This window comes from Arctopsyche grandis, chromosome 8 (genome assembly GCF_051622035.1).
Source record: "Arctopsyche grandis isolate Sample6627 chromosome 8, ASM5162203v2, whole genome shotgun sequence".
Classification (NCBI taxonomy): Eukaryota; Metazoa; Arthropoda; class Insecta; order Trichoptera; family Hydropsychidae; genus Arctopsyche; species Arctopsyche grandis.
Window position 1 is genome coordinate 32,142,850 of NC_135362.1, and position 21,984 is coordinate 32,164,833.

Sequence of the window (21,984 nt, forward strand, 5' to 3'; positions counted from 1 at the left end):
ACTCTCGGTTGGGAATCGCAGTGGCACATAGACATAGAGTAACCATAAAAAGCATCAGTCGCCTCTGGGTTTTAAAACGGTGGTGGAGACGAGGCGACCGACCGGCGCTAATACGCGAACACAAAAGCCGACAAAAAAGCCAGCTTATCGGGACAAAAGGACGGCGGGAAACCTGTAAAGTAGCGGTCGCTGGCAACCACCGTGTTTCCAAATCCATTTACGGATACGAGAACAATCGGAATTATACATACATATGTGTCCTCGGGCTATACATACATATATCACGTGGTGGGTCTCTTCGATGTCTACCATCTACATACATATGTAACTTCTGCATACAAATAGTTTTGGCAGCCACTACATACAGTAGTAGACTCCTAGCCGCGAGTTGTGACGGTTATGACAGCCGATAAATGACTCTGTCTTTTCGAGGCTGCTTATTAGCTTTGATGGGCATTTAAAAAATCACAGTGTGGAAGCCGACTCCATTCCGATGTAATCGAATCGCGCGCGACTTTGACATTCCATCGTTGTCGGTCGTTGGGTGTGTGATGTACGACGTGAGATCGATTCGTCTAATAAAGATCATTGGGAAACACTTCAGAATAGATACGTATCAAATATACAGCATCGATATTTCGAATTGAATTTAGAATGAGGATTAAAAACATCCACTCTACCGTCTCTACCCACTGACTGGTCTAGTACATACATACGTACCTACATACCTCTTACTACGTTTTGATACTCTATCCAAAAATTCGAATATTCTGCAATTGTACAATTCGGAATATTTAAATTTTATACCTTGGCCGCCTACTCTACAATTGCATAAATAACTTTTATCTAATAGATTCTTATTGTATCTATGAGAAAAGGGCGACTGGTTTTTATATACAAAAATAAAAGCAATATTTTTTCACCTTTTGACATAAAATTACTAATTACAGTCGGCTTGTTTCATGCGTAAAAAATGGAAGTTATATAACATGTTATTCATCCAAAAAGGAGCAAGAAATTGACACGTTAATCGATGTGTATGTATGCGAAAAATATTTTTTTCAAATTAATTTGACACAACCTTAGAGTCACGATGTCAACTATTTATTACTTCTACAAAGCGTCAAAATTGCACCAAAATAACCCCTCCCCCCCTCTCCACCCACTTATTGGCCGTTTGGTGGTATTTTGGAATCAGGCATCGTGGGTAATTCACGTGAAAGCTACTTATACACCTTTATAAATCACCTTGGTTTCGGCTCCTGACTAGTCAAAATCATACAGTGGAAGTAACCTAATTTATATCGACTTGAACGCACCCTCCTATACAAAACTCGATACGATTACATCTAAAGAACTCCTAAAATTAGTATCGCCCTACATAACGCCATCCTTTTACTTACTTACATATGTTTACATTTATATAGTCAAGATTTAATTTTAAAAATTATGACTTATTATTACATCTAATCTATATTTGCTTGGACTCAAACGACACCAAAGATTATATCATATCTGACAATTTCGAATTCTTTTGAGCACTTTAAATAGCATCCGCAGATAGGGAAAAGTCCGTATCTATGTAAAACAGCAATCTTGCAATTTGCCTGGCGCCATATAATAGTGGCGCCTTGTCTTTTGTCCGCACATTTCATTAACGATTTCCAAGGACCACAACTAATGTCAAAATATTTCATTTACATAAACAAGCACAATTCAAACAATTTTTTTCAAACGCATTTACAGTATGTTTTGGAATTTGTGGCTAAACAAAAATATCATCTGTGGACACCCCCGTATGTATGTATGTATGTACATGGAAAAAATTAAAAAAAAAAAGACACTAAAAGAATGTTAAGCTAGCGATAAGCGGATCGTCGACTGCCGCATCTAAAAGCTACCACTCAAAACGGATGACACGAACGCAAAACGAATAATCAAAAAAAAAAAAATGTAATGACAGTCAAAAAGCCCAATTAGTGGCTGTGCATGTGCAAGCGGTCGTCAGTAAAGCCCTAGCAATTCTGAGAGCTTTGGAGCGAAAGCTCTAAAGTACCCGTTCATCATGTGACGCCATTCACGCGGCAATTAACTTTATTCGCGAAAGAATAAATTATCGAAAAACAAAATATATACCTATACATACAAGACAAAATTTGCGACGCGGGAAAGTTTCAATCGGTCGAATTATATGACCTTTCATGTGGTTTACCACAGTTAGAAAGTCAAATGATGCGTTCGTTTTTACACTGCGGTTGATCCTCTTTTTTATTTAGTACTTTAATTTTAACATGACACACTTCCTCTGTCTATATGTATATATGTATATATACATATCTATAGCAAATTGTTTCAAATACTCTTTTTAGAATGATTCAATACATACATATGTACATAATAAGAGTATAGCATAATACATATACAGTTTAAAATAGAATGTCAACTGTTACACAAGGGAGTACAAGAGGTCAACGTGGGGGAAACATGTGAGATTAGGAACGTGTAGACCTACAAAGAGTGGATTCCGATATATGTATGTATGTATATATGTGCATATCTCAGACAGAAAGTACGTGCTATTATTATTGGGTAACATAATATAATTTATTTTATTTTTATTTCAATCAAACATGTACACTCGCCCTTACAGATCGCTCCAAAGCGACGAGTGTACTAATACAAATACAATACAATAATGCAAACAATACAAGCATTTATTACAATGCGAATTCATATAGACACATCATCTACAGTGACATCTATGGGGACATTTTTGCAGCATTTTATTATAGAAATTGGCGAACCTCAATACGCTGAAAAACTTGAGAATCGCAAGAGAGATAGTAAGGGAGATGCTAATTTACAGGAACCGTTTCAATGAAAATCAGAAAAATTGACAAAACGATCGACCTGGAGTCACAAACCAAGGTCTGGCCAACAGCTACTAGCGGGAATCGAACCGTGACCACTCTACTTGAAAGCAACATATGATAACCACTAGTCCACGCTGCTGGTTATAATATGCAAGTTAGGAAAACTAAGAGTATTATACACAAGAAATCAATTTACCGTGTGCAAAAATATAATATGGACCAACTCACTGGTAAATCTGTACACTCACTAAATAAGTATTTAACAGTTAAACCTAAAATTTACCGATTTCCGGTCGGATGAATATTCGGATGAATACCAATAGTCAATTTTCATCCGAATAATTCAGCGGAAAAGTTTTGAAGTTAACTAAAACATCCAAATTCAATTCCCTATTTTTTAATTTTACTATGTTATTATTATTGATACAACTTTGGTAATAATAAAAATTACAGATATCACTCAATTTACATAATATTATGCAATACACAATTAACACGACCATAAACTATATCGACAACTAATGTATTACATTTTAGATCTACATAATTGATACATTTCAATCTAGATTCTTATCAATAGCAATCAAACAGAGTGAGCGAACATTCATATTACAAACTCGATATGTACATATCGAGGGGTTCCAAAAAACCGCCCGAAACAAAAAGCTGGTTTTCGTTTTTTTTCACAAATAAAAAGGCGTTTGGCTGGCTTTCACCAGTTTCGGAAAATTAAGATAGATTTTTATAAATTAAATTCAGTTGTAAACATTATGAACTTTCATAAGATCATTATTATATATTATTTTTACAAATAATACAATTTGTATTATATGTAAATATATCACAGCCGTAAAATGGCAGATCCTAAGTACGCACAAATAATAAAATGATTTAAATAATAAAGAATATATCATTAAAAAAATAATGTTTTACCTAGCAGAAAAACTATAATTGTGGAATAGTGAATAGATATTAAGAACACTACTGTGAGGCGCACTCAACGTTGAAATATTTCCATCTTTCAAAGCTATTTTTAAGCATCTGCTTTAGCTTAAAAATCTAAACACTCAAACCGTTGCAAATATCGTAAACGAATTCACTAAGAAATGGCATATCGGAAACACTTTAAAACCATAATAAAAAAGTAGGTTTGTGGCCTCAAAATTTAAAGGGCTTCCAATTCCTTCGAAGAAAAATCAATCATAATTCCCATGCATTTTTCCATAAAGCATTTTAGTTTACGACTGCTTTTTTTTGTTATCAAGTACAAGGTTTTGCGATAATAATGTTTTCTATACTTTTATACCTGAACTTGTGTACGTCATTGAAACTACTTTCAATAATATTTTATTGGTTATGACTTGGTCTTCGTCCATTACTAAATCTCAAAGAAACCGCTAAGTGCTGTACCTTTTTTTGTTGTTCAAATAAATATATGCCTATTACCTAAGAGAGTTTAATTAGGGGTGACCGTCACCGCACTGACCATGCATACCATGCATATGTATGCATACCATGCATACATATGAAAAACAGTTAGTATATATATATACATATGTATATCAGAGGCGTGCGGTAAAACTCTCTCTCCCCCCGTCGTACATCCTCACTTAATTTGTGCGAGCAGGATACAAGAGGAGCAAGAGGAACAGGCTTTTCTTCCCGTATCCTGAGAGCGCACATTAAACAAGGCTGTATGACAAAAAGAGAGATAATTTCACCGCATGCCACTGATATATATTATATATACATAGTACCGTTTACCATGCACCCTTTTTTCGACATAAGATCTTTCGATTTTCGATCTTTGCCTTCCGATATTTGCTTTTCCGATCTTTTGACTTTCGGTGCCATGGAGTAGACCCAAAGTTTCATAGAAATTTGAAATTCATAATTGTTAGTTCTGAGAAAAAAAACATCAATTAAAGAAGACCTTAAAACCCCGATTGATCTGGCCAAAAAAGCCCGTCTTTCGGTTTTTTGAAAAATGTGTCAAAAAGCTGGTTTTTCGGTTTCGGTTTAAGCCGGCTTGGAAGCCCTATCGTACCTTAATTCAACACTCGCGTTAATATTTTTTCGAACATATGTATAGTTATATAAGCCAACCTTTAAAATCAAATACGCCACTGTGAGAAGACATGATAGAAGTGCATAACGATGAAAGTGGACGTTTAACCTAGATGAGCCGGCGGTTGACAGTTAACCGCGAGTGTTTCGGTCACGTGCAACCAACCTCGATCTCGTTCAAAGTGGTCAAGTATGTAGAAGAAGAGGAATATTTTCATTGCAAATGCATACATACACGATGGCCGCTATAATAACGTATGCCAGTTTTCCGTCCAATCACGACCGTAATAAATAATTGGCGGTTATCGGAGACTGATGCTCGGTCGCATCGTCTGCGGATAATTAACGGTAGCTCGGTAATGAGGCGAGAAATCGAAGCAGGAAGCTGTTGCAGAAGATGCGCTAAGATGATGGAGCCGGTGAAATTGGATGACGATCATTACCGGCACCGGATGCTGACGGCCTTATCGGTTTTATTGCAGTAGCTGCTGCGGAGATAGTTGAATGGAAAAAAAATTCAACTTTCATACTACATGCTTACGTGCGAACAATTTATTATAAGCTTTTAATGATCGGAACTTGAACAAAGTCACGGAGAGGTATTGATTATGAAAAATCATGCTATTTTCAAACTTGTTGGCAAATTGCACTTATGTACATAGTTGTGAAAAAAATCCTACACACATTTATTATTTGTTTTATTTTTACCAAAGTATATACTATGGATAGATTTCTACATATAGTTATTATAATAGAAATAAGAACAATTTAGTTGGAGCTAAAGTAAGGAAAAAAGGAAGACAGTTGGTGGTTTTTTTCACAGGGGTGTGCTCATGTACAATGCCCTAACTAAGTGCGTCAGGATTTGAAAGACCATGGATGCATTCTTGCGAGGTGCGAGGACACACCTCTGTGAAGGACAGTGCATATAAATGTATATATATAAAATAAATTTTAAGAGTTAAGTAATTATTTTTCAGTTGGCTAGATAGCTAAAATTATATAAATAAATAAATATAACAATGACAGGTTCCACCAAACCGACACATTAAAGTAAAGTGTACGTATTTATTTAACTGGCATAAACATACATATTTTTTATTACATTTTATACCAGGAAGGCCTTACAGGTAAACCCCAATGCACCTGCCTGGCCAATTACAAACAATGCCGCATTTTTTATATTACTCAAGTCACTGAATTGCGAGACACTGAAAAATCGCAAATTAACGAGGAATCTATGAACTGTACATAAATTCTATTGTACATTAATCACACTCAAACAGTGGTGACATAGTAGGTAGGAAGGTTTTTAGCCAATTTTAATCGGGAACCGTTTCAACAATGAAATCGGAGAAAATTGGCAAACTCTGATAGGAAACGATTGACCTGGAGTCACAAATATCCAGGTCTAACCAGCAGCACTACAGATATACTCAAAAAAAAAAATATTTTCAATCGAGGTCAGCTCATGGGATCGAACCCGGTGTTAGGCAGAAGCTTAACGACCGAGCTATGTATGCTGCTGCCTAATATTGAATGTATTTATATACATAAAGTGAAATCATATTTAGATTATTTAATCATATTTAACCTGCACAATAGACTAGTGGTTAGCATATGATGCCTTGAATAAAGTGGTCACGGGTTCAAATCCTACTGGTTTCTGCTGGTCAGACCTTGGATTTGTGATTCCAGGTCGATCGTTTCCTATCAGAGTTTGCCAATTTTTCCTAATATTCATTGTAACGGTTCCAACAAATTGGCAACCTTACCCATGTCGCAAATCCCGAGTTTTCATTAAAGCACTTGTTAGGCCTTCCTGGTATAAATAAAAAAAAAGAGATGATTGCGCTAATAATGGATAGGTGTGTCACGTCAATTTCTACGGCAACTAATATAATTCAAAGGTTTAAAAAAATGTTTCTCATACATAAATACATATGAAAATTAGGATACATACTTTTTATAAAGTATCAAGTTTATTTTTGACCTCATTTTGACAAATCAGGACATTTTCTACAAATGCGAAAGTTAAATTGAAAGCTTATTGCGAGACGACACATTCGTTTTTCACTAGATTTTCCCATTTAAAATAAAGTGGCGCGCGTTACATTTGACTTGTCCAAACGCTGGGGGATTTCCCGACCCTATTCTAAAGGATTTATTTGTGTTTGCCAGTTTTTGTTTTTTTTTTTTTTTTTTTTGAAAGCGTTCTTGTGTAATTTTACGACGCGATAAATAAGGGATGAGGTCTTCATCTCCCCTCACCTCACCCCCCCGCCCCACCTCCCCCCTCTCGTGTTCGCAGGCTTTCACGGCGGTTTGACTGGACGCTTTTCCGAAACGTTCAAACATAAAGAGAGAGCGTCTATTCGAGACAAAAAGTTGAAAATACGTCGCCGCAATTTGGTTTCCATCTTTTTTACAAATGCAAATACGCACGTATATATATTTGTCTACGAGTATAATATGTAAGTATGTATGTATGTAGTACGTCTGTAGAGAAGAGACACCCCGTCGTTAAATTATCATAAAAGTGAAATTATCTTCTCGTAAGCGTCGTGCGTGATAAAAAGCATCGGAGAAAGATGTAAATTTTCTTTTATTGTCGTACATATTACATACTTTACACGGATCGTAAATTTCAGAATTATTTTTATATATATATGTACATACATACATATTATGTACAAACGTACACACATACATATACATATACGTTAATATGTACACTTTCAAGAAGCCGAAAGTTAATTTGCATTACGAGTGTTCGTGTGCACGTGAAACGTACGAGCAATATGCTGAAAGACTTCATATTCGATTCAATTTGAAACGTGTAAGCATCCATAAGGGGAGAGAGAAAATTGAATTAAAAAAGAAAAAAACTCGAAAGAAAATTGGAAAATCTACTTAGCTCGCTCGTGTCGACAAAAAGCAGACCTCGTTTACTCGTTCAGATCAATGTCTTCCTGTGTGTATATGCACACATTTTATATATATACAATTCTACACACATGTTGAATAGATACAGTTGACGCATAACATACATTTTATTTTTATTTTTACATAGATATACATATACCAGGAAAGCTCGAGAGGAAGACCCCAATGCACCCTCCTGGACAATTAATTACAAACAATGCAGCATTTTATTATTACATAAATCTCTGTATTTCCCAGAAGCTGAAGAACACGAAATAACAATTTATTACAGAATGTATCCATTGAGACATCAATGGATTTAGATTTTGTACATAATTTTTACAAATTACACACACAATAAATACAGTATAGCGGATCGAACCCACCGATCACTTGGTGCTAAACAAACACGCTACCATGCAGCCATACGGCTGGCTACATATACATATATGTATACATCAATTAAAAATAAATTGATTGTTAAATCATATTCCATTCATAGCTACGAAACGACACATCGTGTATCAACACGTGCACAAATTTCATTAGTGCACGAAACTGACTAATTTCGCATTAAAATCCAGTCAATGTCACCAATTTGACCGCGGGGCACATGTCCGATGCACCTGCACTCGTTAGCGGCAAAATGCATTTCCAAAGTACATACATACACACACGACCGAGCCGAAATTAGCGAAACGGTTAAATTTGAACCAGTCACCGTGAGATTAAACGATCGAATTTTTCGTTGCGTCGCATTAAAATAATAATAATACGAAATCCTTATTTATGCGACAAATATTTCATTATACGCGACGGATCAGGTGTGTCGACGAATAACGAGTTTGTTGGGAATTTCGAGAGCGCGTAATGCGATGTTGACGTTTCGGATGATCGAAAACATCCATCTGTTTGAAGTAATCTGAAAAATTATGCAAAAACGGCATACTCTCGATTGTTCGGGTGCAAATTATCCGTGCGTGAATTCAATGTTTTTAAATGCATACAATAAATGTTGAATGCTATGTATCATAAATTTTATCTCTATCAAGCCATGAATCTAGGAGTTATTTCATCAATTATGGTAATGTAACATATACATATGTATGTACATACATATATCTATATTTGTATATAGGTATGTAATAAATGGAGTAACTTAATTTTGTTCCAAAGTAAAGCCAGTATCACTCAATAAAATGTGGAGGAAACATTTTCAAGGCATTGAAAAGGATACATTGGATTGAAACAAACCACATGAAAGTAAAACTAATATAAATTGATGAAAAGTTCACAATAATCTTAAAATGTTTGCTAAGAAATCATCTAGAAGTGGTTAGATAGTTAAGTAAACTATGATCTCGAAATACACACATACAACTGAAGAAGAAATTTTCAATTGCATTGATCACAACTCGACAATCATTTCTTTTGGCAATTTATTAAATTCAACCGTTAATCTACAATTAGGAAAATTTCTAATGACAGATGAAAATCGTCAAAGAAAATATTTTTTTTAAAATAAAAATACATGTAAGCATGTAAACTTGTTATCTGCATTTATCCACTCACCCGATTCCTCGTCATTAGCCCGAATAATCATGAGTACACTGCATTTTTTTAAACGAACATTTCGTTCGAAGCGACGAAAAAAAAACCTATTCGAACGGTATATTTGTAATTAATATACGAGTGAAAATTCGCACGAACGAGCCGAACGTACGTCGCGAAATAAATCGTAAAAAATTTCCCATGAGCCGGTCACATTTAATTAACCTTGTCGTGTATTTTTTTTAATTAATCAAAATGAAAAATACACTTTAAGACGCGGGCGATGTTATGTATGGAGATCGACGTGTCACTAACGATCCCAAATGCTCTCCATAATTATAATAAACTGGTCGACAATTAACATTTGGACGGCTGTCGACGCGCGTGTCATGATTCATGAATATCGGGGCCGATTAAAAGAAAATTACTTTGACAAATTTAACAAGTGGCAATAGATTACGAGTTACTTGCAATTTACAAGATTCGTGCGTAAAAAGCGCACACAACAAAAACGAGGGTCGCACATTAATTGAAAGCGCCAAGTGTTTGTTTGTTTGTGCCTAACGTGCCATTGTGAAAAATTATGAAACAATTTCTCAATTTTCCGGTCACGCGACACATTTCCCGTTAAATTACAATACAATCGATCGAACCTTAACACGATCATTTATGAATTTTTTACATTAAAATAATAAAAAAAATACTTTCATATTGTCGTGTTTCTTACGACAACGTACAACGAAATCGAGTTCATGAACCGAAAGTACGAAGTTGAATCGAAAAATTAATTCAGATATCTCGACAGGTATTCGCTATTCTTATGTAGGCTGTATTTTATCCGATTTAATCAGACTAAATTTTATAAAATTTTCGATCGAAAATCTATATACATACATACATATTTAGTTCCGACGGCTTTTACAATATTCAATTTTCTATAATACTATCAAATTCATTGTAAATTTAATGAGACATTAAACATTAATTTAATTAAACATTAAACATTAAACATTTAATTTTTTATTGTAAATTTAACAGTTTCATACAAAATCATCATATTTTGTCATATCATAAACCGCATATTATTGTTTTTATTACTTTTTCCATTGATATTGTTTTTTTTTATTATTATTTTTTATATTATATGATTTACCGGAATGGGTTTTTACATTTACAAATAAATATAATATGTAATTATAATTCCAATTCAATAAAAATCAATGAGCTTTCCTTCAATTATTTCCGTCCCTTATAATATCAAAAAATACCGTTTCCAAGATTGTAAACAGGTTTTTGAGCTCTTCTTTTATGTTTATGCTGTACATTAGCATTAGAATAATATAATACTATGATTACTAACGATATTAAATAAAAATTGTAAAATAGAAAATGATCAGTATAGCGGTAGCTATTAAAATAGATATAAGATGTACTGTGAACATAATTAAGTAATAATAAAAAGCATTTAAAAATAAAAAAAAAACCCTTTCCAAGACACTCCTGCGAAAATTACACCGAAAATCATTTATCACAGTGAAACAGCAAGCTCGAAAATTGAGTAAGAATAATTACTATTAAATAAAAATGAAACGTCATAAATTGTGACACAATTACAACGCGACAACAATTAAATTAAATTAAGACGAAACGTGCAAAGTTATTCAAAACTTTTAATCGCTCGCAGCCGGAATGAATTACGAAGATTTTCCGTTGATTATTTTTTTTCCCCGGCTATCCATTACATCCATTCGAATTTACATATTACGATCTAAATAAATATAAAACAAAAAAAATAGAAACAGCAACACAAGACTAAAACCTGTTCACCTGCATTAAAACAGTGAGCTACCAATTTTTACTAGAAATTAATTTCCACATACAAACATATCCATATTATCAGTGGTGTAGTCGGGCCAGGTCGCCGCCCTGGCACTTCGATTGATATGAAATTTGTTTTTCGAGTACAATTTAAAAAAATGTTTTGGGTAATATGTCATATAACATTTTGTATACCAAATATTGTGAGCAGACTCTCGTTCTAACATTTGGTGACCACAACCGAATAGTAATCTGAACATATTCAAAGCTTAAAAGACAACTTAAAAAACGGTTAGATAAAATTCATAGGCTTTTTTTATTTAAAACCACCCAAAACTTAGAAAGAAAACATTTTTTGACCATACGTACATACTTGAGAATAGATAAAATAAGAGAACTTAGCTTAAATATATAGCCATCTCTAAATTCACATGTTAAAATTTGATTTTTTGACATACACACATGCTTATATGTATATACATATGTACATATATGGCTTTAGCATTGCTAAAAATCAAATGTTGCTGTTGAAACACAAACACGGGTTTGCAAAATCAAAGATTTTGAAGAGGATGCAGTTTGGATGTCTTATAAAATATAAAAAAAACATAATATTTTCATCAAGAATATTTGTTAATTAGCATTTGATTTTTTTTATAAATACATTTTTTTTATAAACTAGAATATGCTTTTAAAATATGGAATCCTCATTTTAAAAAGGATTGAACATGTATTGCAAGGGTTCAAAGGAGAATTACAAAGATTCCTTCTGAACTTAAATCACTTTCTTATAACGAAAGATTGAAAAGAATGAATCTCACTACATTGGAGACGAGAAGAACTAGAGGTGACTTAATCGAAGTCTATAAAATACTTAATAATCACTATAATTGTCATATGTCTAATCTCATGTCACAGACGTCACTCGCTTAGACTCCAAAAAGAAACATGTAATAAATACTTTGTAACATGTAATGTACTTTGGTCCCTCGGAATCCGAGGAAATTTATTTCGTTGGATCTCTTCGTATATACTAAATCGTCACCAAATCATAATTCTCAATGGTTTTAGATCATCACTTAGACATATTCCTTCCGGTGTCCCACAAGGGTCGCATTTAGGTCCCTTATTCTTTTTACTCTATATTAATGATATCTCATACATCTTCAAACATTCCTTTATACTTCTTTACGCTGATGATTTAAAAATTTACAAACCTATATACACCATAGACGATTGTCATAAGATACAAGAAGATCTAGATAGATTCTCTATATATTGTTTAAATAATGATCTTTTTATTAATCTAGAAAAATGCTCTATTTTAAATTTCACTAGAAATAAGTCAATTATTACTAATCAATATCAATTAAATCATTCAATCCTTAACACGTCATCTTCTATTAAGGATCTTGGTGTAATACTCAATGATAAACTAGATTTCTCTGAACATATTTCTTTTATTACCAACAAAGCATTTAAATCTCTTGGATTCCTACTCCGCTCAACAAAACCCTTTAATGATCCTTACGTACTAAAATTACTTTATTTTTCCTTTGTAAGGTCTCACCTTGAATTTGCCTCAATTATCTGGTCACCTTTTTATTTATCCCATATTAATTGTATTGAGAAAGTTCAACTTAAATTTATTAAATCCTTACGCTACCTTTTTCCTACCTATACCCATTCTACTGTTTCCGACATTTTAAAAATCCTTTCTTTTAACAATCTTTCTGTCAGGCGACGACATTCTGATGCTATATTCTTCTTTAAGCTCATAAATGGTTTCCTTGATTGTTCTGATTTACTGAATAAGGTTAATTTCAGAATCCCAGTTCGATACCCTAGACGCGTTGCACTCTTTTCACTTGATCCTTTCAATACTAATTCCCAAAAATATTTTTATCTGCAGCGCGTTTATCGTATGTTTAACGGAGAGCTGAATGAGGTTGATCTGTTTGGTATTTCCCTACATCAATTCAGGTCTAACATCAAGAGAATCTTGACCGATTGATTCATTTTTTCTTCTATTCTATTTTTCCAATATTTCCATTATTTTTATACTTTAGTTTAGTTATGTAATGTGCTATTTAATCATATTATAGCTTTCATTCCTTTCCATTTCATTTGTTTATTTTGTATTTACCTTTTTCATTTGTTTTTTATATTTGTAAATTTCAATTTCTTCTTATATTCTATCTTATAACCTTTTCCAATTATTTTAATACTATAGTTTAATTATGCAATGTACTACATATTTTGTCATGCCTTTATTCTTTACTTTTTAATTTGTTTTCCTTATATTTATCTTTTTCATTTTTGTAAAAATCTATTATTGGACTCGGGTGTTACATATATTATTTATTTACTTTTTGTGTTTTTTATACCTATCTCTGTACATCCTGTCTGTTGATTTTTCAATTAATAAAATAAAATAAAATAAAATAAAATAAAATTGATCAGAGATTCCTTCTTTTCAAACAGAGTGGTTTCAGTTTGGAATAGTCTTCCCAATGATATGGTAACCTCCGATAACGTTAATATTTTTAAGAATAAGCTTGATATTTTTCTTAAAACTAAAGAATTTCTGTAGTTCTTCTTTCCCAAAATCGTATTTCTGTTTACTTTTTTTGCTCTCTTAATTTTATTTTAATATTGTTTTTTTTAATGTATTTTATTTTTCTCATTTAATTTGCAAATATGTATAATTTGTTAAAATATGTTTGATCAAACCCCTTGGGTCTATCGGCTTTGTCACCTCCCCCAAGTATATTAAATAAATAAATAAAAAAAATATATTGTATATGAACTACAAATATTAGGATACATATCGAAAAAAACGGGGAGGGGGGGGGGTCGTAAAAATTAAACCGCCCTTTTTCTTTTTTATTTAGCACTACACCACTGCATATTATATTATACGTATACAGTATGAACCGTAAAAATCGACTCGAACAACAAATAATTTCACTCGCGCAAAAGCGACGGAGCAATTAGACCTCTCTTTTATTTATTTATATAACATCTCAAGAAGCTATCGAAGCGAAAAAACGCATTATGTAGAGATGAGGCACATACTTCACAAAAGCCAGATAATCCACTTTCACCGAGTCATCGTCACCTTACGACCTTTAAGCTCCCACGATTCGCCAAGGCAGGCGAGCTCGCCGTCTCCGGCCGGTAGAGTGTTAACGACGAAAGAAGAAAATCATAAAAAGGGATTCCTTTGCGCAATCGGCGGAGCGTGATAATAAGATGGCACACAGACACAAAGCACTATATATATGTACTAGGGTTTGAAATATCCACCTGTACGGCTTTAATCAAAAATAATTATACCGTGAGAACGTGCACTAAAAGATGGCAGAAGAATTCGACCGGATGCGGAAGGTGCAACGAACTCGACCTTGCGCTTGAACCGATCAATTAGCATCGCGTTCAATATCATCAGATTAATCGCTTATTTATTAAACAATGCATAATTTAAATCTTATACAAGAGAGAGCCAAAGAAAATTTCACCTACGTGTAATGTTTGTAATAAAGTGACCAGTAGAGAACGATTTTTTTTCAGCACTAAACAAAAGACGTCAACTTTCGTTGTAAGAATGTTCTTTTATTTCGGCTCATTTTAAATTAAGTTTCGAATTCAAAAATGATTTAATGAATACGTGTATCGATTTAGAACGATTTAATGAAGCTATAACTCGATCTATGAATAGCTCGAATCAAAAATTCCATCTTGCATTATATCATCGTTGCTATGGAAAAATTATTACTACACCAAATCGAAAAATTTATTTTAAATATTTCAACTGTAGTGAAAAGTGGGAGAGAAGTTACAGATAATACGATCCTTTAATCTTTATTTTCAAAAATAGAAAACACATCTACTTTGTATGTATGTAAGTTTCGGTTCGTAAAATCCGTGACGTTAATTTTAACAACATAACAAATGAATATTCAAATAAATTTAAATAAAATGTATACTATATTATATTAGCCATGTTTAAGCGGTATATATTATGTACAAATACCGGGCGAAGCCGGGTAAAGCCATTAGTTTATAATATAGATGACTTAAACGTATTGTTTATTGAGTTTTTGAGGATCTTTTCCTTAACGTTTTCCAAATTTAAATACAATTTTCTATACTGTTTTATTCAAATTTTTCGATTTAGGTCAATAAATTACCATAAGAAACCGTGTTGCGATAATTTCTCAATTTCTTTATCGATATTTTCAAAGCTTGTAAATGTCATTAACGCAAAATTTTCACTCGAGTGTTTCACATACCTTAAGTTGATTAGATAAATCTTTATCTATGTATGTATATTTGCGGAAAAAATTCTCCACACTATAGAAAGAGTGTCACAAATTCATATTTGAAAAGATCAGAAGGATAATGTTGTTTCATTAATGAAATAACTCTTTTTTGACGATTTGACACATACCGGTGCTAAATTGAAGAAAAAGATTTATTACAATGCAAATTTAATCCTTATTTTTTTATATTTAATAACTTTTTCTGTAACTACGACATAAAAATTACAGCGGAAACATTTAATTATAATACCTATAGTCATAAAAGTATGAGGAAAATACAAGAAGATTTCAATCAGACCTGTTGTAAGCGACAATTTTTATACATATACATATACATAAAACTGCAACACAAAAAGGCTATTTTTTTCCATTGCACAACCGTCAAAGTAATCAATATCAAAAATTCAATCATAATAATAATAACCTTTTGGAAGGAACGCCGAAGTGGTCCGATAACTGTAAAAAAATCCTGTTTTATAATAAGCACTGCACCAAACGACACACTGTACGAGCAATCCGAAACAATCAAGTCACTATGCGATTAGAATGTATCAGTTGAGCTGGATAATCTGTCGAAAATTCTTATCAACACTCTGAACGATGATAAATCGAATCGAGTCTATTGTTAGGACGATAGCAATTTTCACAATTTTTTTTTAATTCAACTATGAAGTCATTTAAAATTGTCGAATTTGATTAAACTGAATATATCGACAATGTTTAAATAATAATTGAATAACAAGTTTAGCGCAATAGCACGTTGAATGTCAAGTGATAGTTCTCGACCTCGTCTTTCGCGAATCGAGAACCGCGAACCGCAAAACGCGCACGTACCGTACGGCCCAAAGGCCCGGCGTCGACTGACAGAACACTCGGAAGATTCACACAGCAAAAGCCGTCTGCGCTGGTACTTCCGTTACCCGCACCGAATCGGGTTTTTTTTATTACGAGAAAATAATTAATAAAAGTCGAGCCGCGGCTCACACTCTGTGCCTTTAATGTATGTATCATAGCATAGTGTCGATGAATCGACATCGTAGCTATGTATGTGACAATAATTGTAATAAAATTTATACAATAATATACGATTGTGCAACACATAGGTAGGCCACTTGTTCAGTGCTTCTACGCATAATTATCTATTTATTTATAGCAAATTGCTAATGAATATATAACAAAAGTAACAAATAAAATTATAACTACAAATAACATAATATATGTAATTAACAAAAAAAAAACTATAATTAGTAACTAAAACATCATATATATAAAGACGGTAATCTGTGTGTGTGTGTGTCGGTGCGTATGTGTGTGTGTGTGTGTCCTAACTCTCGCCGAACATAATGAACGAATCGATAAAAATCGATAAATTCATTTTTCGACGAGACGACTTTGTGGCGACTCGAACCGATCACCCCAAATAGCCGGAATATAGGGTCTAAATTGAGCTAATGGTCACGTACATCACGCCAAATCCAATTCTTCATTTCGCCTTTTTTTTTAAACATTAATTGAAATATTCCTTCTCGCCGTATAAAAATACGTAATTTTAATAATTTCATTTAGCGAGGTTTTGAACCATTTATTATGTATTTATTTTCAATTAAATTAAAATTATAATTTAAATTATTTATATTTTGACGATATTCGAGAAAAAAATTGATTTCATTCACCGCGGGCGCCGGGAATCGAACCTCGGACCCTCCGATCCAAACGCAATGTCCTCATGAGCTCGCGTCGCACGCCATATCCTCGCCCAGAATACGTGTTGTAAATACACATCATATGTATATGCACGTAATTTGTTATGTGTAATAATAATATTCAACGTTACGAGGTCAATGACCGTTTGTGTATAATCGGAAAATATTACATTTTGTTAACGATAACTTTAAGAATTGAAAATTATTACAAATAAAGAATTGAAAACTATCTATGAGAGTCTACAAAAATAACGGTTCCGGTTCCGGATTTTTTTTTTTAGTTTTATACGGGTATATAATAATTTTATACCCATGCGATGATATTTCATCGGGCTATTCACTAGTAAAATTATAATGCCAAACATTGCATTTATTAACTTATAAAATTACATCGTCTTCTACAAAGGTATCCATTAACCCCCTTCAAGAAAGCACCAATGTTATTAGCACTTCTGATGCTCTCAGGAAGGGCATTATAGATTTGAACGGGTTTAGTGCATCCGCTCTAAAATCGGCAGATTAACAGAACGGCAGCTTTAAACGTAATTCTCGTTTTCTCGAATGATAGATTGCACATCAGATGACGAGTGACCTTTCGATGTGCACAGATGCAATTTTAGGCCATTTTAGAGCGGATACACCGCATCCATTTGAACACCTCTGTGAAAGACACCTCCTGCAGTTCTTGCTTTCTTAACTCTGCCTATAGTCAATAAAAGTAATTGTCAACGGCATGTTATGGACAGCAAAACTTACAGTAATATTATTAAAGACCTTACATTGAATTAAATTGTAATAATATTATATAGTGAAATAAGAAATAATCAAAAAAATAATAATAATTTCACGTCCTTACAAATTTACCACATATTGCACGAATGCGACAGCATGCTTCTCGTAAGTCTTACGCAACATCGGATCGATTATAAACCAATTTATTTATTTATTATTATTATTATTGATTCATTTAATGTTTGTATTATCTATATATTTATTTATATGGACAATTATTTCCATTGCCTAGAATAAAAATTATTATTAAATATGAGAAAACTTCCTAAAATTATAATGGAAATATTTTAGCTACATACATTGTTAATAACATATCAGCTCTTGATTAATAATATTAAAGAAATGACAGTTATCGCGAAGAGTTTAGCTTATTGGTTTGAGTCCTCGCTAAATTTTCAATTTTAAATTACAGTTATGTAATAATTATATTTAAAGATATGTATTATACATAGAATATAATTTTAAAATTTATATTCATAAAACTTGAATTGAAAAATATACAAATGTACAAAAAGAGAATTTATGTAGTATGAATTTCAAATTCGTGATTAGTTCAACGGTAGCGCGTTCGAGTTATCACTAGGAGGTTCACGGGTTCGAGATCTGACCAGAGAATTTTTTTTCTGGTATTTTTATCGTATATCATATTATGTTTGATTTGAATTCAAATTACCAATGACTGAAGTGTTTCGCCTACATTCTAGGCATAATTTTATGATAAAACCAGTCACGAAATTTTCAGTCAGTTACAGATAATATCGAATTACACAAATGAAAAATACTTTATTTTCTTGCGTTTTTCCGCTTTCAAAAATATTCGAATAACATAACAAATTGCTTAAATGATACCATAACAACAGACACATAATGATAATAAATGTAAATTACGTTTCAACATAAGATCGTTCAATTTAGACAATTCAGAACTTGTTGACTAGCACTATTTTGTCCCAATTGTTATTGGCAATTTTTGATTTGATTTTTGTACTTCCCAGTTATGATTTGTTTGAATACAAGTGATTTGATCGACAATCTATGGTAAATTATAGAAAAATACAGAAGAGTATGTATGTATATGTTCGCTTTTTAAATTGTTAATAGTAGCGTGCATATGTAACAATTTATCAGGTCAGATGACCTTCGACTGAAATAATTATTTTACATCTATTTATATTATCTGATACGATAGATATGATATCACGATCAACCATATTTAATGGGTTAATGAGTATACTTCATCTACATCATCATGCTATCTTAAAAATATTACTTTAACTAAAAATTGGAGTATGTGAGAAGTCACACACGGTAGAAGTGAAATTTCCATTTCCAACTCATTGAAGTATACACTTCAAAAACGTGTTATATGGAAATATATCATACTTAATCGCCACACGCTGCTTATCGGAATTTTAAGAACACTCTAAAATTTAATTCGATTTATTGATAAAATGCAAAAGTTTTGGAATCTTTTAATACTAGACGGTCTTTTTTATCTCATAACACCAGATTATTGTGTGTGTGTTTTTTTTGATTATTGAAAGATTGTTAACGGGTACGATTTAGCTATACAATGAGAAAAATACTTTGTATCTTAAAAAAAATGTTTGTGCATTAAAAATTTGATTTATTTTCGGTGCATTAAACAATCTCGTATTGTGCATCGAATAAAATATTTTGGCATTATAAAGCGGCCATTAAAAAATATGTAACTATTATTCGAAAAAATAGATTTTAGCCTTAGAATAGATACAAAAAGACAACTGTCAAACGTCAATAGTGTTTACTTTTGTTTACTACGTATGAATATGAATGATGATGTCAGGTCGCAGAATCGAAGCCAAGTTCGTAGGTGTCGGAGGTCGCAAACCGAAGAGTAAAAAAGAAGGAATCCAGTAGAAAGAAGCATCGGTCGTTGTCGCTTCGTATTTTGGTCATTGTAATACACATTTAAGTAGCAAACATCCGCTTTTTAAGTGGCAAATATTTTTTTCAATGATCAAAGCAAAGTTTCTAATTCAATCTGTATCCGTCATTTAGAAATGCACACATTGCCTTTTTAATTGCACATTTATTTTATAAAATGGACGTTTAAATTTTTGCCATTGTTAACAGCGCTAAACATTTTGAGTTTAATAAAGCATGAATGAAGAACAATAACGTAAAATTATATAGACAGCAGTATGGCTTAATGGTAACGTATATGTTTAGCACCAAGTGATCAGTGGGTTCGATCCACCATACTGCTGGTTAGATTTGAGGGTATTTGTGCCTCCAAATCGATCGTTTCTTATGAGAGTTTGCCAATTTTATCTGGTTATTGTTGAAACGGTTCCTCAAAATCATCTTTCCTGTTGTCATAAATCTTCTGTGTATAATTTGTAAAAAATATGTACAAAATCTAAATCCTTAGATGTCTTAATGGATTACTTCTGTAAATAATTCAATGTTATTTCGTGTTGTTCAGCTTCTGGAAATACAGTGATTTATGTAATAATAAAATGCTGCATTGTTTGTAATTAATTGTCCAGGAAGGCGCATTGGGGTCTTCCTGTCAAGTCTTACTGGTATATACATACATGTCTATGTAAAAAATAAAATAAAATATAACTCCAAGACATTGCATTTTTGAAACGAGTAGTAAAATATTTGTAGTCGCATTCTCAAAACTATTTCCGCTATGCAATGCATAACACATTTATTATCATGCAGTTCAGAATAGTTCAGCTCAAATTCGAAGCCATTGTTTATTTGACTCGTTTTATGAAACCAAACACCTCTAGATAGTACAAACCTTACACACACACACAATCTCGATTGAATTGTTGAACGATGTAGTAACGTGGCGAACGTAATATTGATCACCTGTATGTGTGGCGCGCGCACTAACGATGCACTTCAGTACCTACATAATTGTATGCAAGTCTGACTTACGATACTTGATGCATTCTAAAGGCCAAAAAAGTAAGTCTGAAGTCCATCGCCCAAAGTCCGGAAGAGAGGGGGAGAGATTTATCGCGATGAAGGGGGGGGGGGAGGAATTAAGGTTAAAAAGTGGTGCTTTGTAAAGTAAACACGTGATATACCGAAAAGCCTTTATCGTGGTCCTGAGGGACTTTCCTTAACGAGGTATCGGCAAAAGGTGGGAGGAAGTGAGGTAGCTGGGTCTACCGGAAGAGAATAAACGAAACGGCCAACCGGTCGTTACCGTTAATTCCTTAGCTTAGCAACCGCTATTGACTTCGGATCTCGCTTACTCCTCACCATACATATGTATATACTGGTTGGTTAAGGCCAAGTTCACGTGTTATCTAAATGGACTGATTAATTTATTAATGAGCTGAGATGAAAACCTTCGACGAAGACTGTATAGTCCTCCAATCGAGTTTATGTGCGTAAGTACATACATACATACATTGATAACTCAGTAGGAAGAGCGCTCTAATCGTGACTAACAGGTATCAAATGTAATCACTGATAGACGATTTCAAGTGTTCTTATATTTTGTTATAAATATTTTGATGACATCAAATTTTACTCATTTCAACATAATTATTTATTTGTTTATTTCTTACATACTTCTCACAGTGACATTACAGAATACTAATTGTTTATTTTTATAAAACTGCATTAACCTGTATTATGTTATAAATATTTTAATGACCTATCAAATTTGACTCATTTCAACATAATTTTGGTGTATTTTTTTTGTACATACTTGTCACAGTGACATTACAGAATATTACTTAAGAGGGCTGGACACCAGCGCCTTGTCCATACAAACGTATTAGACTTCTCCCTTCCTCAATTATGGCACTAGAGAAATTATTTTTTAATATGCTATGGATATCCACCATTGGGTTGCATCTATCGTTTTATTTTTTTGATTAATTATTTTTTATAGGAGCTAGGAGCCGCCAAATATCAATA

General features: G+C 32.9%; 1 protein-coding gene across 6 annotated transcripts in view; it reads right to left on the minus strand.

Annotated features, from left to right (window-relative positions):
- Pgant9 (polypeptide N-acetylgalactosaminyltransferase 9) overlaps positions 1–21,984 on the minus strand; it is a 394,016-nt gene that overhangs the window by 254,015 nt on the left and 118,017 nt on the right. For 2 of the 6 annotated variants that reach the window (XM_077436910.1, XM_077436905.1), the window contains exon 1: positions 15,984–16,422. The exons of 3 other annotated variants lie outside the window; for them this stretch is intronic. The gene's annotated coding sequence lies outside the window, so the exon portion shown is untranslated. Of the gene's footprint in view, positions 1–15,983; positions 16,423–21,984 lie in introns of those variants that run through there. One more of the 6 variants, XM_077436906.1, reaches the window with a different exon arrangement.